At 46.8% G+C, this 5,637-nt stretch overlaps 1 non-coding gene across 1 annotated transcript; it reads right to left on the bottom strand.

Annotated features, from left to right (window-relative positions):
- Positions 1-4,988: 4,988 nt before the first annotated feature.
- Positions 4,989-5,060, bottom strand: trnaw-cca. The gene has a single exon. It is a non-coding gene; the product is annotated as a tRNA-Trp (tRNA).
- Between the last annotated feature and the right edge of the window lie 577 nt (positions 5,061-5,637).

Here is a 5,637-nt window from a genome sequence, read left to right as displayed (position 1 = left end):
AACGGTAAGTTCAGGTAACCTTTACTGCGACCCAACTTTGTTACAGCTTCAGATCTCCACATCACAAGGCGTACGAAAGTAGCTTTTCTTTTAAAAAAAGCACTTCAAGCTCAAAGTGCACGCACTCCCCCCACCACGCTTTCTTTATTATTGGTCAGTTGAGTTGTCCCTTTGTAATTGGATCCTTCATACAGCCGGGTAAAGCATGCAGGTGGGACGACTGAGTGAATCCTTTCCCGCAACGGCAGTTTCCATCACTGAAAAGGACATGAGTGAATCAGATGAGTTTTTGCCCTCTGAAAATGGTTTCATCCTTAGATTCTGAAGTTCAGATTACTGACCGAATCCCAATTCTGCCATCTGCCGCGACGGGATTCGAACCTGAGAGTCCCCAGAGCTGGGTTGTTAGCGGCGCTCGGCCATCGCTGCTTCCATCCCCCGTGCGATGGCACGTGAACGCGCTGGTGCCTCCGCAGGTGGGAGGAGCAGGTGAAGTCCTTCCGGCACTGACAGCAGGTGGACGGCCTTTCTCCGGTGTGGACCCACTGGTGGGTCAGCAGTGCAGCTGACTGAGTGAACGCCCTCCCGTACATGGGGCAGTGAATGGCTTCTCTCACTTGTGGACCCACTCGTGCGTCTCCAGATGGCTGATCCGACTGAACCCCTTCCTGCACAACGAGCAGGTGAATGGCCTCTCCCTGGTGTGAATGCGTCTGTGGGTTTCCAGCACGGATGGGGAAGGAAATCCTTTCCCTCAGTCCCCACATTTCCACAGTTTCCCCATTGGGAGAGCTTTCCTTGTGTTGGTCTGGGTTTGAAATTACAATGTGAACGGGGACATTGTCTCTCCCCACCGTGAGGGGTGAGATTTTGATTCCCCCAAGCTGAGTAAATGGTGTGAAGCACTTTTCACAGTCAGCGCACTGAATCTCCCTCACTCGGTGTCTCAGTATTCTTCCTGCCGCACCAGTGTCCAAAATCTTTCAAGCAAACAAAAGCAAACATGTCTTCTTGATTGGAATGGCTGCTGATATTCAAATCCCAATGAATCAAGTGGATCTGTCAGAAGTTGATGTATCATTTGTTTTCAGATTTCTTTCGGCACGTCTTCCTGCACAAAAAATCACAAAATACGTGATCATTGGCAGTACACTTAAACGAACATAACATAGGTGGCAGTTCCTGTAGTTTGCCAGATGCCTGCTGATCACATAATATCCAGCACACAGAAACCTGAAATCCCTCATGCAGCCAGATAGGCTTAGGTGTGTTTCGAGGAAAATTTCATTCAAATTTAATCTAATCTAAACTAAAACTAAATACGTGTACACATTTAAATCAATATGCCAATCCTTTCAATGCGGCTCAGTTACATGAGAAACTACACTTTTAATTGTGAACATGAGGAAAAAAGCAATCATTTTCCAGGGTGCAAACTGCATACGTGCCAAACTGAGGGAATACACAAGGAAAATACCTAAAAGAGAGATAGAAAGTATTTGAGCACCTTTGCAGAATCTGCTTCCTCTCTGCATTCACTCCAGTTGCTACAAGTAAACCTCCCTGGTGGTCAGGCAGCCCTGCATCGGGAAGCACTGGGATGGTCAACTACATAGAGAACACATCTCCACATTAAACAGCCTCGAGGCAAACTTCCCTTCCTTCCACTTAAAGTTCAAGACCCCTCAAAGCGAAATTCCCCAGGTAAGTTTGGAAGACTTTCTTCCAGGTGTTCACCAATCATTTCTATGAGCACTTTGTTATAATTTGAATATTGCGAGTTTTGAAAATTAGTGATTCTGAGCGAAATCACAGTTCGAAAAACAGAATGTGAGCTGATAAAGTTGAAACGCATACCTTGTGGTTTCGTGCCTTCCCTGCAGTAGTTCGCCACGCCGGTTCGGACGTGAATGACAAGACGATCCGCATGTCAGAAACCGCATCCCGGGGACAGAATGACAAGCAGATGTTCTGGAAACTCTTGGAGCAATGTGGAATGTACTTCACACTGAGCAAGTTTCAGCTGGCTCAGAGTCTCCGATGGACATTGCTCTCTGAGTTTATATTTGCACATCGGCGACATGTCTGCACAACAGCACATGACACTACAGCAGTGATGATCTTTTGATGTCATTCTCGAACGTGCAAGTCACACGCCAGATGGAAAACTGAATACTTCTCTGGAAAAGCTACCGTGCAGTGCAGGAGAACGGCACAGCGGGTGCATGCTGGGATCATAACCCAGAAGCGAAACCATTTTCTCCAACTCACTTAATGTCTTTAGTAGTTTCCCGTATAACGGCGCTCTGTTCTGTTCCTTGCCTTGTCATTTGCTTCCCAAAACTTCGGGTATCTGAGCTCAATATATCACATCGATGCACAAGTCAAATTTACACAGTTGCGCTGGCACCCTTGTGGAGCTCTGAGTTGTCTTGTCTTGGTCTCTGTCGGTGTGTCCTGATCTCGTTTGAAACCCCTGCTCTCAGATGGCAATGAACCGGTGAAGTTGAAACACATGACTTGCTGTTTTAGTCCATTTCCTGCAGTAAAGAAACCAACAGCCATGTAATAAAAGACTTTCTGCGGGATTGCTGTCAAGACAAATTCTGAACACCAAGCAGGCTGCACAAAAATGTACCCATATCAATTTACGTGAGGGAAGAGTCTCCGGTGTCCATTTCTCTCTGTCCCGACAGCACAGCATCTTTCTATCTCTCCGTTAACAAGACCTTTGTAACAAGTTCAAAGTTGCCCATTTCCTACGCATGACTGTAACTGACTTCTCCTGCCTCACGTAATAGTGTGAGAGAGCAGAAGAGCGAATGGGCTCTGCCTTCCACCAGCACAGCTTGCAAGTAGAAACGAAGTGGTTCAATTATCCACCAGTGGAGAGAGCCCAGTCCCTGGGAACGGGACAAACAGCAGCGTCCTGGGAGCAGGGACACAGATTGAGAAGCAGATGTTCTTGAAACTCTTCCCTACTTGCAATTCTGGGAGCAATGTACAATGTATTTCGTACTGAGCAAGTCTCAGCTGCTTCAGGAGGTGGCTGCACCCATGGCTGGTGGCTCGTTAGTCTGGGATATGATTCTAGCTTTGGGTGTTCGAGCATATGCAGCCGCGTGAGAATTCCCGGGTTCCAATCCCAGGTGAACTATCATTCCTTAAATTGACCTGAGCAAAAATACCTGATGAATTTTCTCAAAAAGCCGCTTCGTTAAATAAGATCGGACTGCCTGAATTAGGGACGGCGCAGAGCTGCCATTGCAGTGAACACGGCGAAGGGAAACACTTGTTCAAAGTGAAAACAAGGATTGCAGATTTTTCGCCCGCGCAATCCGAGTCTGAATGAATCCTCCACCTGTATTACGAACAATTCTGAGGGTGACACTTCAGGAAGCGGGGAAGTGAAGTGATTGCAGACGGCGCTGAACAGGTTAACGTGAATGGTACCGTCCTGAGGAATGTCAGCAATGAAGGGAGATTGGAAAATTTGGGGCAGCTCTCTTTGGAGAACAGAAGGCTGAAAGCTGGTCTGATTGAAGTTTTTCACGTCATGAGGGTTTTACACAGAGGAAATAATGCAGTGAAAATGCTCCCAGGCCTGAAAGGATCGAGAATGAATTGGCAGAGATTGAAAGTCATCAGGAAAATAAGTAAAAGTGACATTAGGAAGACCGTTTTCGCACAGGGAGTGGGGTCAGTAAGTCGCTGTCTGACAGTGACAAAGAGGCAGATTCAATGGACACAAAAGGGAATTCGGTGGGCACGTTCAATGTAACAATGTGCAGATTTACAGGGAGAAGGCGACAGAATGAGACACTTATTTACATACTGTGTTGAGCCAGCAGAGCTAAGGTGGGCTGCATGGCCTCAGTCTGCGCTGTCCCACATTTCGTGATTCTGAGTGAAATCGGAGTTGGACCAACAAAACGTAGGAAATTTGACAACGGGTATATTCTGCCCAACAGGATACTCCATCACAGCAATGAAGGTGCTTTGACATCATTCTCGAAGGTACATGACACAATGCAGATTCAAAACCGAGTATTCCTTTGAATCACTGAGTAATTTGTTTACAGTTATTCAGTTGAGGTGAGCGGAGTTGCGCATTGGGAACCACTCCAGTTGATAGGTCGAAGCCATTTTCTCCTGTGTGATAGTCCCACCAGCACTCCAATTTGCTGTGCTTCCAGTCAGTAGATGCAGATTACTATCCCATACTGATACACGGGCCACGATGACCCAGCTGTGGTGACAAGCTTGTGAAGGGCTGAGTGCTCTTCTCCTGTCCTCTGTCTGGCTGCTATGATCCGAATCATCAAACCTCTCTTCTCCGAGATAGGAATAAACTGGTGAAGGTGAAACACATCAGTTGCGGTGTGTCCCATGTGCAGGAGGCCCTGCAGTAATTCCCCACGCTGTTTCACACAGCAGCATCCTCTCGGTGAATTACGCTTGGCAAAAAAATCGATTGAACCAAATCAGTGTCCGCCACTGGATTTTACTGACACCGTTTATAAAATTCAGGCTCAACGTTAATGTGGAGAGAGGATGCCAGACTGTAGTTTCCGCTCCTTCTGTTGAATAAAGATAATTTTAACTGTGTCCAGTGAGAGGAAAGGATTTGCTGTTGGTGGGAAACATTTCTATCTGAAATCGCATTCACTCTCCTGATAGATTGAAACATAAAGCTGGGAGTCTCTGGATTATGTTGTAAAACTGTTGGTATTATGTTATTCACACCGCGCTGAACCAAATGGCTGCCCAGAGGGAGACGGCTGTGTTTAAATCCCGTGATGAACTGGGGGAGCTGAGCATTTACCCAGACAAGGGGCACACCACCTCCCTGACACAGTGAACACAAATCAAACTGACAGCAAAGCTTCACGTGTGATCGAAAGTTTCCCCAAAGAAGACTTCGCTCAACTGATATCCAGAGTGAACATACTCCTTCCTTGATTTGGAATGGAGGAAGTTGACGTCAGTGAGTCTGACGTGATTCGAACACGCAACCTTCTGATCTGGAGTCAGACGCGCTACCGTTGCGCCACAAGCTCACGCATGCCCCGGGACCTCTATTAATGCTTAAGGGAAGTGATCGCACTGCAATGATTTTCCGTTATGAGTTACAACGGAGATCAACAGTTCATGTCTGTTCTGTCTCCCCCCCATCTCTTTCTGTCTCTCGAAACAATTTCCAACTCTACCTCAATAAAAAGCTGAAAGAACTGTGGATGCTGTGTATCAGAAGCAAAAAACAGGAGTTGCCGGTGACCCTTCCACAGAACTGATGGTGATTGGGAAAACGTTGGTTTATATGCAGGAGATATTGTGGGAGGAAGGCGGATGCATTAAATGATAGATCAGGACAGAGCCCAAAACTGTTGGACAGGAAAGGGAGTTGATAACGATCTGCGTGGGAGGGTGTATGGAGACTGTTCGTGGCTAAGAATAGGTAGTGTGTAATGACAGACTATGTGATAACAAGGCTTGGTGTGTGTGGTAGGGACGAGGATACAATGGATTTTAGGCCCTAGAATGATTGAATTTGATATTGGGACCGGAGGGATGTATGGTACCCAAGTGTAATATTCGGTGCTCTTCGTTCTGCTGGTGCTGAGCTTCGCTGGAACA

This window comes from Chiloscyllium plagiosum, unplaced genomic scaffold (assembly GCF_004010195.1).
Source record: "Chiloscyllium plagiosum isolate BGI_BamShark_2017 unplaced genomic scaffold, ASM401019v2 scaf_99090, whole genome shotgun sequence".
Classification (NCBI taxonomy): domain Eukaryota; kingdom Metazoa; phylum Chordata; class Chondrichthyes; order Orectolobiformes; family Hemiscylliidae; genus Chiloscyllium; species Chiloscyllium plagiosum.
The sequence above is the reverse complement of the archived record's forward strand: the minus strand, read 5'-3'. Positions and strand labels throughout refer to the sequence as shown.